Raw genomic sequence first — 16,512 nt, 5'->3', positions numbered from 1 at the left:
GGAAGGGAAGGGAAGGGAAGGGAAGGGAAGGGAAGGGAAGGGGTCTAGCTGAAAAACTTCAGAGGAAAATCTTTGCCCAACTTTCTGCCCAGATATTGTGAGCAGCATTTCACATCAGTTGCCTGCAGTTTCTTTCAAGGTACTGATAAAGGGGTAAATGTCACTTCAAACATAAACATCTATTACTCAAGCCTTCTGCTCATCGCAGATGAGGCACATCCCAGGTTAGCAACATGGGCTTCATTTCTGTGGAGGCTTACAATAGATTCAGAGCACTTGGCCAAAAGTCCCAACAAGCCTGCCATCAGGATGAGAAGTGAAAGGGCACTCAAATGCTTTTTATGTGTTGTCTCATGAAGAAAATCTTCAGAAAAATTTTACAGGGAAGCTTTTAGAGAAAATAAAAATATTTATTTATTTCCTCTACTGAGGATTTCTGAATTCACACTGACATTTGACTGAGCAGTTACTTAGCATGCTATACACCACAATACTTACAACAACAGCAGACACAGTAAAGTTCCCCTTTTCCCCAGAGGATGACAATAGTGTATACTTTTCATAGTGTGTTACAATTTTTCAAGGTTTGGGGGTTTTTTCTTCTTTTTTTAAAGGCTGAAACATGGGAAAATGTTTGAAAGGAAGGATCTAAGATGAGAGGGACACTGAAACTGGAGATACAAAACTTGTTTCTATGATACATTAAATATCCTACCATGGTCAAACAGACACACACAATAACATTTATATGTGCAAAGGATCCACAACCATAGGTCTTCCACCACATCTAGAAGTTGCTTCAGCAGCAGATTTTGTAATCAGTGACAGACACCTGTAAGACAAAACAATAAGGAACGAGCGTTAACAAGGAGATACTTCTCCCATCCACAGCTTGTAGCTCATTAGAATTTGCAAGAATCTTTAAGATCAAGGGTGACTAATTCATCTCCTGGTCCTGCGCCATTCTGTGATCAGCAGATGACTGATATCTGATTTATCTGTGATCTAGGCATACTGTAGGGGCAACAGGGCTGTCCATGGAGAGACCCAGCAGTACCCAAACCTATAAAAGATGGAGGAAGTGAAGCAGCATCACACCTGTCAGCCTCCAATCAGCAAGATCACCCTCCATTTGGTGCACAAAGTGGGTGTTTTTACCCACCAGCATTATGGTTTATGCCACTTGTGTTGTTAACAGCACACTGGGGAAAGGTAAGACAGCAAACATGCATTTGTAATACACCACCCAGCTCATCAACAGGAGCAGTAAAACCTTTAAAACAGACATAACAGCAAAAGCAATTAAGGAAACTCCTTCAGTTCAGAGCTACCTGGGGCGAGCACATGAACTGGCATACAAGCTGCCTGGAGGCCCTGGAGAGCAGTTGCTGAATTAGTGAGGATTGGAACAACTAATTGGTGATTGTTTATCAAATAATACACTAGCAATTCCACTGTGCTCTAAGAGGGAGGCAAGAATAAAGCCATTTCAGGTGCCACCACTGTGAACTTAGCATTTTTCTAAGATACATAAGACATATCCTTCAACTCTTTTAAGTATCCATATGCAGACTAGACAGAGGCTGGCAGGAGGCACATTTATAAGTGCATTTATTTCAAGTGTCTCTGCTAGTTCAAAGGACTCAAACAAAAACCGTTGTCTAAAAAAACACAGATGTGGTTTGGAAAGGAGGAGGACAACTTATCACTTTTAAGGTGGGAGGGAGGGATGGCAAATATGGTACTAATTAATATAAAGCCTTCTTCTTCCTTGCTGCCCCGCTGTCCCCAAACACACAAAATGAAGAGTCTACTCAGCTCTGCTCTCTCAATACTCTTGGCACGTACCTCCTCCTCTCTCCCCCTCACACTCCCTCTCTCTCCATAAAGGGGCATGAAATGAGAAATTTTAGCAAGGTTTCTTTACAGAAGAGAGGCTTGGCTTCAAGCCCAGTATACATATGTGGGAGGGAGTCTTCAAAGAGAGACTCCCTCAGTGCTGCCCAAGAAAGCAGTACTTCTCACGGTCCACAAGCAAGGTTTTCTGGGACTTCCTGGCTCAAGCCCCACCAGACCCTCAGAGACAATAAATGCCCAATGAGATAAAAACATCTGCATGATGATGTCTTGAATGTTGCTTAGTTCGAACTTTAGGAAAAATGACCACATGTCGAGAGGAATGGCTAAAAAAATCCCCAAACCTAATCAAAAATAAAAAAAAAAAATTGGGGTGTCACTGGATTTCCCTTTTATATAGCATGTCCAGTAATATGAACTAGTCAATTTATATTAAGGATTATTTGTTGTCTTTAGCTTCATATGGATGATTTCTTTTCAACAAGTCCTTGTAGACTCTTGTAATGGTGTGTCGATATAGTTATACAAACATAGACAATTTATACTTTCAAAAAGGCCATCTGCAGGTATAGTTTAAAAACATTTCCATGAGCAAATTGAGTTGTCCAACAAAAAAAGCCTTTTTTCCCCCTGGTCTAAATTCATGCATTCTAGGGCTTTTGCTAGCATAGCAATGATTACAAAACTATAATAATTCCTTACCTGACACAGCTATGCCAGCAAGACTAAAGCCTTCCTCTCAATTAGGTTGAAGTACTTCATATTTAAGCAACATTTATAATACAAGATTTTCCCCTCACAGCACAGTGCATCCTTCCCAATCACCTGGCTTTTTATTGCTACCTGCCCATACTCTGGTAACCCTGGATCTCCTAGACAACATTTACAGCATCAAGTATGCCACTGCAGGCTTGCCTATGGCCTTTTAAAAGGAGCTTATTTTTGATTGTTTGAAAAAATTTCCCTCCATCATGCAGACAGACATTCTGCAATTTCTGATGAACCCTCATTCCCAGCTTACAGCCAATTCTGACCCACTTCTTAGTATTGTGCTAGTAAATGCTTACCACATAGTTGAAATGTATGTTTGCTTTAGTTGTGTCTCCATCCTGTTTTAAAGTGCACAACATGAATTAAATGCATCTAGTTTCCTCAGCCATATTTCCACTTTGAACATATCAGGAGGTAAACAAAGCAGACAGCTCTTAACTGATTGTTTTTTGTATAATTAAGTAGGAGTTTCTTACCATGTTTAATAAAATCCAGAATGTTTCAATGCAGATGCCTGAAAAAGAGAGAAAAGTGTTTAAACTATAGTCTTTTGCTCAATAAAAGTCTAACTCAAAAAAAAAAAAAAAAAACAAACAAACAACAAGCTATTGCCAGCATAATTCTATAGGTTGAGTTAAATAAATAAATACTTATCTGATTAATTGTTGCCTGGAATCCATTTGTGCTTGTATCTCTTGAGTTAGAGGAGATATTAAAAAAAGTGCACAGGAGATTTGAAATCTGAGGACAACCTAAAGCTTGATTCTAAGAAGGCTCAATGCACCAGTACTTTCCCATGGCGTGGGTGAGACAGGTTTAGTCATCAGGTGTGACAGAGAGCAGTCTGCTGCAATCCAACATTACGTGGAGAGCCAACTAGAAAGCAACGTATTTAGCACATACACTGCACACATTACAATACCCTCAAAGAAAAGAAAATCAGGTGTTTCAGTAGACAGGTTTTATTCAGGTCAGCTGCATTTCAGTCTCTGAAAAGCTACAGCAAATGCTTGGATAGAAAGATGTTCACAGTTTGGAGATTATTGTCAGACATCAACATCACTGTTATTCACATGTGGGTGACACACTAATGTAATATGTATACAGCTATTAAGACAAAAAGACCCTTCAAAATTAGTAAAATAGCTTTGTAAATTAGGACTTCACCCAGAACCTGGTTTTGTCCATCTCAGACTTCTCTTTTTTAAAATCCTTCTGCCTTTCTCTTCTGCAAGAAAACTCACTGAAATCCCTCCACAAAAGCTCAAATTGCTTTTTAGGGTAGGAGCTTGTTTGCCATGTATTTAAACAATACCCTGGCACAGGGTGGGTGTAATTGCATGGAAAGAGACAGATGGGATAGGCTCAGAGACTGAGGAAGTCAAGCATCCTATCACACTCACAACTTTCACTTTTTCCTCCTCAGGCACCTGCAAACAGCTTCAGCCCCTTCTCCAGTCCCACTGTCCCACCCTCTGGGACTCTCCAGCTCCCAGCTATCCCAGCAATCTCTGTGAGATGATTCCCTGAACCAGAGCTGCATTTTTGTGTACAACAGCCTTTGGGAGAGTTTTCTTTAAGGGGTATGTCCAAACATCCCTGTCGGCAAGGGAATTCTTGGCATCTATAATATCCCAGGGCAATTTCAGAGCTACAGGAAGTCCTTTTTGCTAGCTTTAAAACTGTCACCTAACCATTCTCTTGAGGCTGCTTAGCTCCCATGGCATGGGAGAGTGAATTTTCTATTTGCTTTCTCCATGCCACTTGAGAGTTCATAGACCTTTGTTTCTTCCTACCCAAGTGCTGTTTTCCATATGGGAGTCACTCTACATTTTTATCAGTATTTCCTGTATTATCTCCCCTTCCTCTGCATCCTTTCTAAAATGATGGAGCAAGGATGCAATATTGATGTGTATTGTGCATTTATGCTGTAGCATGAAGACTTTTCTTTTTGTTCACAATTTCTTTACCAATCAGTCCCAGTATTCAGTTTTTTTTATTTTTCTCATTCCTACAGTACATTCAGCAAATATTTTTATACAACTATTATAAACCAAGGTCTCTTTCCAAATGATAATTTGGATTCCATCACTGTGTATTTCAATTTAGAATTGTTTATCTTCCCCTACACTCTTCTATGTTCGTCAACATTGAATTTCAACTGGCAAGTTATCCTTCAGTCACTCTCTATGGTGAGTTTGTTTTGCAGTCCCATAGCACATCCTCACCTCAGCTATCCTTTCTGATCTGGTATCATCAGGAGGCTATTTTTTTCCTCATTTTCCACCTCTTTTAGGACTCAATAGCATGACTTCACTGGCCTTACCATTCCTCCTCTAAAAGTTGGCCTGTTTCCCCTCACTTTTATTTCCTAAACTGAAATTATTAATAATTAATTTATTTCATTGAAAGTTTTTGAAGATGTATAAATAACAAAACAAACAAAACTTAGAAAATTTGTTTATGCAATTATAACAGAAGCACAAACATTCTGAAGCTCAAAAATCTGTCCAAAATGTACTTTTCAACCCTTCTTTAAAGTAACCCTTATCCTTCACACACCAAGCTTTTAACTCCTTGAAATGACAGCGTATATTACCTATACCCTGGAACAATTCTTTCCCAACCACAGGAGTTACCCCATCTGTGGGGAATGAAGAGAGCTTTTCTCACTGTGCTTTCTTGTATCACATAAAACTGCAAACAGGAGGGCCAGTTCCAGACCCAGTTATGTGCTGCAAGTGCCCCGTTGCTTCCAGAACCATCAAGCCAAGGTATGTAGTAGGAGACACCGGCTCTGGAGATTTTTTTCCCATATAGTCCATCTGGAAAGACATTTTTTCCTGTTCTTTTGTATTTTGGAAAAGCTGTAGCTCTTGTCTCTCATTCTCAGCCTTCTTGTACACATGCATAAGTTGAACAATGATGCATGTTCCATGCTCACACAAACCCTCTGGTTTTGAATGTCGTTCAAACAACACAATGCCACATATGGTTTCCCAGTGTTCAAGAGCAGTTCAGAAGTCCCAATTTAGACTCTGAGGCCCACCAAGTAAAAAGGAATGTGATGCATATGTTCCCAGTTCTAGCTCAGCAAATATAGGCTAGAGGAAGAGAAAAACATCGAGCCTGGTAACTTAATATTACATTGGATGAATAAGTATAATTTTCTAAATAAAAATAATTGGCTCAAATATAATGCCAATAACCCTTCAGGGACTTGAGCTGGTGAGTACCATTGAGAATAATAAAACAGGCAATTCTTACTGCATGCATACACTTTAAGAACAAAAACACAGTGTGAGAATTTTAATTCCAATGATTTGGATAAAGCTGGCTGCCCTGCATCAGCAAGCAAAGCACAACGGGTATAGCAAAGTACAAACCCAAAAGAACTGTAACTTCTAGACAGAAATCCAAGCTCAGCTAAGCACAACTCCAGGAGTGCTAGGACAACACACCGAGTGAATGCCGTGCTACAACATGTAACTTCTTTAGGAATAGGATCTCCACCATAAGAAGTGCAAGCCCCTGGCACACAGCAGATCTGAAGTGGCTGGTGGTGCTCACAGAGCAGTGCTGTGGACGGAAAGGTGTCTGCTCAGGCCCTGCATGGCCCTTTCCTGCGCCACAAGCAGTACGTGATTACTCCTAAGCAATGAAGAGCTGAAAAAAAATAAAATTTGAAGGAAATAGATACTGGTATTATTCTGATTCTGCCTTCTCCATCAGAGTTCTGCTCATTGCAGCCTTAAAGCACAAAAGCAGCTGGTACTTCCTCCTCAGAGGAGACTACTCCAGAGACTGGTCAACACTGCAATTAAAGGATGCACTTATTCATTACACAGACCCTCTAGATTTCCCCAAGGTAACCAGTGAAACTCCAGTCTATCTTTTTCAAGGACATAAACACTGTGGGAACAGAGCAGTCAGCCCCTGCCATTCTGGCCAGGATGCACCTCCTGCAGCACACATTGCTTCCTTAAGACCCAGTGCAGCAGGGAGCAAGGAGTGGATTCAGCCCAGCTCATTCACCATTTAAAAATTAATGGCAAATGTAGCCTCTCTAGCTGCAGGTAAGGCACCCCAGAGACCTCTGAAAACTAATGTCAGCCCTCCAACTCCTGTTCCTATTACAGCACTAATCTTCAGTTTCATCCACACACCAGTAAATGCTTAAAGCTGCCTGTTAACTCTACCAAAGGACTGCTTTTTCACTCGTCTCACATACCAGAAAGGTAAATGCAACATGCCGATACACATATTCTGCTATCAAAGAATGACTTAGAAGTATCAAATTTTTAATATCATATACTTATTTACTGACGCCTGCCCTAGCAGGCATATGTAACCTAATACTGTATTTTACTGATATTGCAGACAGTATAACCAATCTCCTAAACTCTCAACACTCTCAATGGATTAGTATGATGTGTGGAGCAGTTTTAGCTTACAAAGCACTACTTTAGTGTGTAGAGTTATTGATTTAACTTAGAAATTCTGCTATGTCGTGTATTTTTGCTGATTTACCTTTACAGTAGTGTAAGAATATCTTTTCTCCCCCCAAAAAACTTTGACACATTTCCTTATCCAATACGAAATATTACTCCTAATAGGATTTCAGGACAGGCTCTCAGTAATCAAAATTATGACTTTAGGAAAAATTTTTTGTGTTGCAGGCTCCTCCCACATTACTCATGTCTTTTTTTCTAAATAAACCTGTCATACCACTTAAACTTTCCAGAAATTTCTCAAAGAAACACCTGCAGTTCTATATCAGCATGCCCTGTCCCCTCTTCCAGCCTCAAGCCAGGCAGATACCGATCCATAGGGAAAAAATTTTTCCCCCCATATGAAATACTTCCCAAAGTTACTGATACATTTTCCCTCTTCTCAGCCGTAGTAGTCATTCAATCCTCTTGTCTCCTCTCCTTCTGAATGCTGCAGGAACCTCCCATGTGCCAGCCCCAGTCCCAGCTCACTGTTCTAGCACATATGGAAAGCTGCAGCTGAATAGTGCATACAAATGACAGCAATAAAATAATCCTGTGGCATTGCTAAAAGCCTATTTTGAAAGCACATTTTAAAAACAAGACCAAACCTGAGAACCACTCAGGAATGTCAATGGCATTCTCCTCCAGCATTTCTTCATCATCAGCTATCTCTGCATCAATGCAACTCTAACTCCTACCTTCTGCCCTGCACTGCACCTCTTTCATCACTGTTTATATAAGCATATTTTCTTCTGTTAACTATTCTGTATGTTTAAACCCTCCTTTACTCTGCTATGTTAATCAATAACAGCCCCCACCAACTCTATCTTTCATTCCTCTGCTAATCAATGTGATATTGAGAGGGCTTCAGTTTTACCTTATGATGACATTACATGGCACAAACCATCATCAAAAAAAGAAGCCTAGAGTCTAGCTCTATAAATACACTTTCCCCCTTTTTCTTTGCAGAGGTAAACTTACATCAATAATTAAATATGCCAAAAGGCTCACCTAGTCTGTATCTTGAAGTACCCCAACTCACCACATTTTTGTATATTCAATGAATTGTAGTCTTTGACTGTATTCATCAAAACTCTCCATTTCAGCCCATGGCCAGTAGCCAGTGACATGGCATGTGACTTTAGTAAGGGCTTAGTCTTACAAATAGTTGCTGCACTTCTGTTGATTCACATAAACCCGTTGCATGTATGTTCTTCTCTGGCTTATGGCAAATGCAGGATAACTCACACTAGCTTCAAAAAAGTCTTGTCAAATGGAAAGAATGCCATATGTTTCTATATCACTTCAATGCCACAAGGAAATTGCCACAGAAAAGATTTACACATTTACACATAAAGCATTGCTTTAGTCTCCAATACTTTACCTTGATTTCCAGTGTTTCCACACCTTCACACTTTAAGATAAAGTTATCATAGTATGCTACTAAATTCCCACTATGTTTAAAAAATATATTTAAGTTTATATCTAAACTTCTGTTATGGTAAATAAAGCCGTGTGATTTCAGAAGGCACATAGATCATAGATAAATGGGTCTAGCAACCAAAATCTTCTCTCTCACACAATGATAAATTGTGCCATTCCAGTAGCTATTTAGACCTCATTGCCTGAACTCATGCTGACCTGAAACATACCCATTCCTTCATTACCCCAAGCTTTGTGTCATGTGCAGCATCAAACAACTTATCTTCTTCCTGCTTACAACACCTCCAGCAATGGCACTCTTTTCAGTGTTAAAAAAAAAAATAAAAAAGGAAAAAAAAGCAGACTATTTAAAATGAACTGATGCTTATGAAGTTAAAACAAAACAGAGCAGCACACCCGACTCTGCTCTGTATTTTTCAGCAGCACAATACCCTGCGGTGGCCTCAGCCAGCTGGGCTCTGTGACCCTTGGACTGATCCCTTGAGTGTGTTCCCATTTTATCAAGCAATGAACACTCCAGCCCCAAAGCCAGCAAGAAGTTTGTCACTGACTTCAGCTGAGAACAGGAACTGGCTCAATCATAAGAAACCTTGAGCTAAATAAAGCAGCAAGAAAAGGCACAAGAGGGAGGTGGGGGGTGTCAGCTTGGAGTGCTGTGGGGTACAGCTCTGCTTGTTACCAAGGTTACTTGGTACTTCCCCACATAAGATTTCATTTTCAATCACCAATAAATCTGCAAAAGTTTGACCCCCTTGAGTGGGAAACTGGGGTTGTAAATGTATTAAATATGTACTGCAGCCTGATTTTGGGGGGGAGGAAAAGGTTTCCAGACATAATATTGTAGGCAGTTTTGAGAAAGAGGTTACAGGGAAATGTGTGGTTGAGGAAAGCTCTTTTCCAGTAAAGACTCGCCACTGTGGCCCTGCTTTGGGTCTGACAATAAGTATGACACATCAAAAATTTACTGTTTGTGTCAGGAATGTGTCTAAACAAAAACCTGCCTGAATTTGAACAAGGTGTAAGTCCTCAAACAGAATGGAAAAGAAAAACACCAGTTAAAAAACAGTCAATAAAGATATATTCAATTTTTAGCTGCTTTAGCTGATAAGCTGCTTAGGCAATTTCAGCCATTCCCTCAAGGCTCCCAAGCCTTGAGCAGGTTTGCTCCCGGCTGGGGCTGAGCAGGACTTTCCCTGAAACTGCAATTCCAGTGTGCTGAATGCCATTCTGAATAAAAGCATGGATACCCTCTTCCTCCACCATTGTCTTCCCAGCCAACACCCCATTTTCTCCAGTGAACATGGAAGAGAAAGTTTTCAGAATCAAACACAGCAGGACAAAAGTGTCAGGCTTGCAACATTTAGGGAGAAATAGAGGGGGAAAAAAGTATGTTGGTAGAGAAATTTCTCTCCCTAAACCCTTAATGACTGGCCTGGAGAGGCTGAAATTACAATAGATGAGAAATGTGATCTGAAAGTCATGGAAACTGAGACCATTCACAAATCTGGCACTGAAATCTGGCTAAAAAAACGACAATGAGTTGTGGCAATGTGGGTGTGAGTCTCAGCTCTGATTATTTTGGATGCAGAAGAAATGCTGAGACTATGTCCAAAGGTACCAATTGTCTGAAGAACCTTTGGAAAGGAATCCAGACCTGAGGTTCAGTGGGAACAAACCAAATGGCAGAAAATACCAAAGTCCAAGCAGAGTCAGACCAGAGGAAGACCCTTGATCAGAGTAATTTTTGTAGCTGAGCCAAAAATTGAGATTTCTGTCAAATATCTATGATGTGAATCATAAAGAGGATTGTTGCTGCTTCATGCCAGCCTGTGGGAAAGATGCTTGGTGACCACCAGTTATTCCACTTGTGGCTCTGCTTGATGTGGTGGACAGGAAGATCTCTCTCAACAACTCCCAGAGGTGTGCATTTCACACCCTAACATTAATTTGAGATTTGCAAAAAGTGAGTTGGCAGGGAGCAACTTCTTCTCCTGTGCCTGTCATATTCCCTGTTCTGTTCATGTAGTTTTATTTTAAAAGGCTTGATTCTCTTACCTACAGCTGAATCCATTCTTGTGGTGCCTCATCCTGTACTTATCTACACACCTCTGTCTCTTGAAGCTTAATGAGAGTTAGGAAATTGTGTTTTGAAATATGCAACTTGTTGCATAAAGACCTTATACTGTGGACGAGATGAGAAAAGGGATATTTTCCATGCTTGAGAAATAGTTATGGCCATATTGAAGAGTACAGCTTCCCTCTCCTCAAAGAATATTTTAGTCCTGATAACATACAAGAGGATAACTTTTGCACTACGCTAAAATCTGATCTTAGCAGCTTCATGAACAAGCAAAGACAGTATTGTTCTGGGATTTTTTAATTAATTTATTTAAAACGTAGTGATTTGAAGTTTTGCATGCCACTTTCTCTTAGTTACTCAGAGAAACTTTGCTAAATAAAATCTCTAAGCATCATTACAGATGGGAAAAACAGAGCCCCATGAGAGAAAAATATTTTCCCCAGCTCCCTATGCAACCCAAGAGGTGATCTGGAAGAGAAGCCATAATCTCCTACAGCACAAGCTTCCTCTATGGCAACCCAAAAAAATAAACAGATCCAAGATTATTTAACGCGAGGTGACACTTGCCTTTCAGTAAAAAGGCTGAAAAAATCTTGATCTGTGCCATAGTTCATGAACTTACACAAAACTTTCCAGTTCAAAGCATGCAATAAATCTGGCATATGGCCTGTCTCACCTGCCACTCTGAGGACCACCAGGTCATTTGTTCCCTGGAAGGATCACTTCATTCAGATCCTAGTGCTGTTTCTTTCCCAGTGCTATATGTGTTGCATGGTTGACAAAGGAAAGGACAGTTCTTGCTAAACGTGCAGCATCTCAGAAATTTCATCACCTCCAGGGGATCTTCTTGTATTTCCATTACTACTCCTTCCCCTTCCAAATGCTCATTCTTGGTATTTGCTGTTCAGCACAGATGCACTGTTTTCTGTGCAGGGGTTGGGCCAGCACAAGCCATTTAGCCTGGCAATTTGAAGTAAAATTTTAGAACGCTTCTTTACAGAAAACAAATATTGACTCATGTTAGGAAATGTCACTTGTGTGATATGCTATTTTGAAAGACCACCATGGTTGCACTGCCTCGCTCTGATCAGCCACATTAATATTTGAATACTGGATGGCAACAGTTGAAGATTAATTCCAGTGTTATTCATGCCTAGAAGTTCAGATTTCCAAGCAGAAGCACGTGGGTTACACTATGGTGTTTCATCACATCCCCAAGGAAAGTCCAGTGGGCAGTCATCTAGGCCAAGACGATCAGACCTTTAATAGTCCATCTTTCAGCTCCTCTGTATCCAGGACACTTCACCATCAATGATGATAAGCCAAAGGCCTTTTCTTTCTGCCAGCCAGCACTGTCAGACAGTATGCTTACAAAAGGTGTGGACATACTCAGCCTTGTATCGGCATTGGAGGAAGACATGTCATATATTTAGCCAGGGAAGCAAAAAAGGCCATTCTCAGACAAGCAAGACAATGTGTTTCTGTGCTGATCAAGTCAGGACCTGTTTGGCCCTCAGCATTTATTTCAGTTCCATGCTCCTTACATAAGAATCTTCAAGCAAGAAAGACTTTGAGAACATGACAGTGTGAGAAGAGATACTGTCAAAACATAAGTGTGAGGGCCTATGCAGTGAAGAGCCTCTCAAGAATGCTTTCTGCCACAAGGACAAACTGTTTCCCTTGTATTGCTTCTGACACACATGAAATTGATGTCCAGGAGCATTACTGGAAAGCCAGGGCAGAGGGGTTCAGCCAGCCAGCACCTAACCCTCTGCAGGAGGAGATTCAAGGAGTGCCTGAATCCCGCTGCTAGTTCGTGCCTAGGAATTCAGGAATATAAAAGGCAGTGAGGTTGTTTTAGGTATTATTTTTTTTCCTGAAGTCATCATAATACACACCTTTTCTTCTACCATGTCTTTTTTCATATAAGGAAGGAGAAGCAGCCCACTTCTCAGGAGGGCCCAGCAATCCCAGCTCAACCCCAGCAACATCTAAGTGAGCGCCTTCAGCATGCAAAAGTTCACTGAAGACAGGACTAGAAGATACTACTTGCAGATTCCCACCTTTGAAAGAGAAGTTCAGAACCACCAAAGCCTCTAATATAAAATTCAATACTACCAAATCACTACATAGAAGCCACCAAGACATCAGGTTTTAAACACACAAATCCAGTTATTATTGCCTTCTTGAAACTCACTGCCTGACATCTCCACATAGCAAGTAACAAAATATGAAAATTTTGGCTAAATATTAATTAAGGGATATGCAAAGGAGTACAAATTGAATTCTTCAATACACTGAACCCTATTTTAACAAATGAACCCATGTTTATGCTAGGCAGAGGTTCAGACAGAAACCACCTTGAAACATGACTTTCAGTTCCCATATAGGAACTACAATAAAACAATTATTTAAAATAGCTGCAAGTTCTCTACTGATTGGTACTGAAAATCAGAAAGGTTTTTAAAATAACCAAGAAGAGTGTGAGAAGTTTTCTTGAGCTAAATATAAACAGAAAAAAACATTGGTTTTTTTAGGCTTTCTGAGGGACAAAAAAGTCCAAATTCAAAGTCATCTCCTTCTCCCCCCTTCTATGACCTGGGCAGAGACAGGAGACATTTGTAATGATGTGTAGTAAAGTCAATTTTTCCACTGCTTTGCAGCCATGTACCTCCATAAAACAGACAGAATGCTGCCAGTGGAAAGACAGAGAATTTCTGGTGTGTGCCATTTATCCTTCTATTTTACAGCAGTATGGGCATAAAACCGGCTCACACAGCTCTAATGGATCATTATGGAAGTCCAGGTCAACATCGAGATCCTTGTCTAAACTGTCGGCTGTGACCCTCTTGCTGGGATTACCTCTTCCAGTCCCAGGCCTTCCTGTTTCCTCTTCCTTTCTGCAAAGGACAAATTGAGCAGCCACCACCAAGATTCACCCTCACCTTCTGGCTTGCTCAGGGCTGAGGGACTGGGGGAATGGCTTACGTGATGATGGCCAGGCTACTCAGCAGTGCCCAGCGCTGTGAGGATTCGTAGGGCTGCAGATATCCTGCCTCTAAAACACACAGCACTGCTCTGGCAAAGGACTGCTGAGATTACCCAGATCACTCCAAATATTTCCACCCCTTTCATATCTATTAGCCAGCCACTGAAATTTAATGCTGCAAATTGTCCATATTGTAATGCAGCATGTTTTATGCAGCTACAAGTTACTCAAGTTCACCAACACCTCAAGAAACTGAGAAAACAAACAAACAAAAAAAAAATAGCCAAAAAAAAAAAGGGGGAAAAAATGCAAACAACAAGCTAGAAAATCATCTTCACCTTAAGCAAGCCATGTTAGAGGCTCTATTTCAAAAGCAGCAAGCTCAGGTTTTCAGCCTGAGATACAGATAGTGTTGAGACAAGGGGTTTACTCCAAATTCAATATAACTAGTATTTACCAGAGGAGGGAAAAGGTTCAGAATATAGAGCAGGTCAAGTAAAAGGATTGTGCAAATTTGAAAACACCTGCAAGGTGGGGCACATATGGTAGATGTGCTGACTATATAGGAGTAGACAGGAAGAAAAAGGGGCTTGTATTCTGGATGGAAAAGAGCTGTCTGCTGCCATGAGACAGCATCTGAAACTGTTGAAAACCATTACAGCTACGTGCCCAAGCAAACAGCATTAGACTGTGCTGGGCTTACTCCTCTCAGCTTCACAGGGAGCAGCATGGGAACTTACTAGACAGAGTCCAGTGTTTTCCCATTTTATCTTAGTCCTTCCCAAAGAGCAAAGAGCATGTTCAGGTGTGAGCAGGCATTTGCAGAAGTGTTGCTGCCATCCTGCTCAGGCTTCCTTCAGCCTAAACTCTAGCAGGGCACAGACACAATCACTCTGAGTAGATTGTGAGTAAAATACTGGGGTGGAAGGGTGAAGGGGGGGAAGGAGGCAAAAAGCTACCCCTCCTGTATCTAAACTATAAGGAGTAAGACAGTGAATTAACTTAGCTGGGGTTATTTTCCCTTCAAGTTTTGCATAAGAATCATTAGGAACTAAAGAGATAGGAAAAGTTCTGAAAGAACAGTTGAAAAGGTATGGTTTTACAGCTTGTCATGGCATTTTTTCTTTAAATCAAATTTGTTTCATTTAAATATTAAATGTTACCTATAATAAGCTATTGAAAAAAATGTGTGTTAAATATTAGCAAAAAGCTCTCTAACAGTGTTCCAGAGTCACACCCAAGAGCCAGCTGGAAACTGGCTGTGACAACTCTGATGCTTCCAAGGGTGCAGGAGCAGGGAAGACAGCAGTAATTCACCAGAGTAGTTTCAACAATACTAATTTTTTCTAAGCAACAGACTCAAGAAGAAAACTTAGCTCCATTACTCCATACTGTTCCTCTCCCCCACACCCCCAAATGCAGTCCCCCAGCAAGCTCGGGTTCTAATCCTAGCTGTCCATATGTAATCTTGTAGTAGTCAATAAAAGCATGAATTAATAAATGGATAATTAGATCTGAGTATTTTCATGATCCAATCTGCACTGGCTCTTGCTTCATTAATCCATGCACAAATGGCCTCCAAGCACAGGTGATTAACACTGCCAAAAGCCATACATGCCACTTCTGTACTTCACAGCAGCCAAGTATCTGAGGATGCAGCACACCCTTTCAACATTAACTGAAGCTCCTACTCATTCAAAGCCCAAAGGAGCAGTACTATTGGAAACGCCACTTGATTAGTCTGTGGCTCAAGGAGAAGAGCCTTATTTATTATTAAAGCAAAAATTCTCATTACACTGTATTTTTCAGTAAACCTGGGACTGTCTGATCTCCACAGCTTTTTAGCTTGTTCTGGTACAGTCTTAAGCAGCACACCAAATAAAGTGTTTCACAAAGCTACCTGGAAAGAGTTTGCAGAGCCTTTTTACCTCCTTCTCATTTTAGCTAGTATAATAAAGATGGACATAGAAACATTTAGTGGAAAAGAAAACTAGGATTTCCCCCTTCCTCAAATTCTTACAGAGCTTCAGTTTGGGGACAATTCGGCATCCTTTCAGAGCTACTGTTAGAGACTGTCTTAAAATAGGCAACAAAATTCAAAATTTGGAAAATGAGAGGTCACATAATAGAATTACTTCAGATAATCAGATCTACAGAGTTTCTGAGACATCAGCAATGTTTGTCACTGCCTCACAGGAGCTTAAAGCACATAAACAAAATCAATTCCAAGTCCAGAATCCCAAACAAATAAATCGGTTACCCGAACAGGTAAGAAAGAGGGAAGCAGTTTTCCCCAAAGCCACTCAGATTTACATCAACAGAAAAGAGTAACACACTGTTTCCAACCACTTTGAATGTTAAAGGCAAAGCATAAACTGACATCATAATATCATCTTAATAAATACAACCAGCATCAGTATCACAGTCCAAGCCTACCTACCACTAGTACAGCCTAACCCTTTGAATTTATTATTGAACAGGGAAATGAAATATGAAGGTCTTTCTTTGTTTCTTTGAAATTAATAGGTGAGTTAGTGATCACCAATGAGTAAGCCAGGGCAGGAACACTGCCACACATGGTCCTCCTCCATGAGGTTTCAGCAAACTTTCTGCAGAAATCATTTAAGAGCTGTGTCTGTATAAGAGTTCAGCCAGGTATTGTGAGAATTATGGTGCACAACATCTATTCTATTAGAAATAAATAGTCTCATTTGCATTTTAATTCTGTGGAACAAGCCACTCTCAACAGGGCAGTTTGCTAGAGTTACTGAAAATGTACAGAAGATGTGATTTTCATCATAAATGCACATTATGTTCTCATCAGAGAAATGAAAGGACCAACAGGCATATTAGAGAAACTGCCTGTCTGGAAGGTCCCT

At 40.5% G+C, this 16,512-nt stretch overlaps 1 long non-coding RNA gene across 2 annotated transcripts in view; it reads right to left on the bottom strand.

Annotated features, from left to right (window-relative positions):
• Positions 1-389: 389 nt before the first annotated feature.
• LOC117243875 overlaps positions 390-16,512 on the bottom strand; it is a 44,684-nt gene continuing 28,561 nt past the window's right edge. For both annotated transcript variants that reach the window (XR_004495823.1, XR_004495822.1), the window contains 2 exons: positions 3,105-3,142; positions 390-832 (listed from right to left, as the gene is read on the bottom strand). This is a non-coding gene — a long non-coding RNA (uncharacterized LOC117243875). The remainder of the gene's footprint in view (positions 833-3,104; positions 3,143-16,512) is intronic.

Source organism: Parus major, chromosome 2, assembly GCF_001522545.3.
Source record: "Parus major isolate Abel chromosome 2, Parus_major1.1, whole genome shotgun sequence".
NCBI classification, from domain to species: domain Eukaryota; kingdom Metazoa; phylum Chordata; class Aves; order Passeriformes; family Paridae; genus Parus; species Parus major.
The sequence above is the reverse complement of the archived record's forward strand: the minus strand, read 5'-3'. Positions and strand labels throughout refer to the sequence as shown.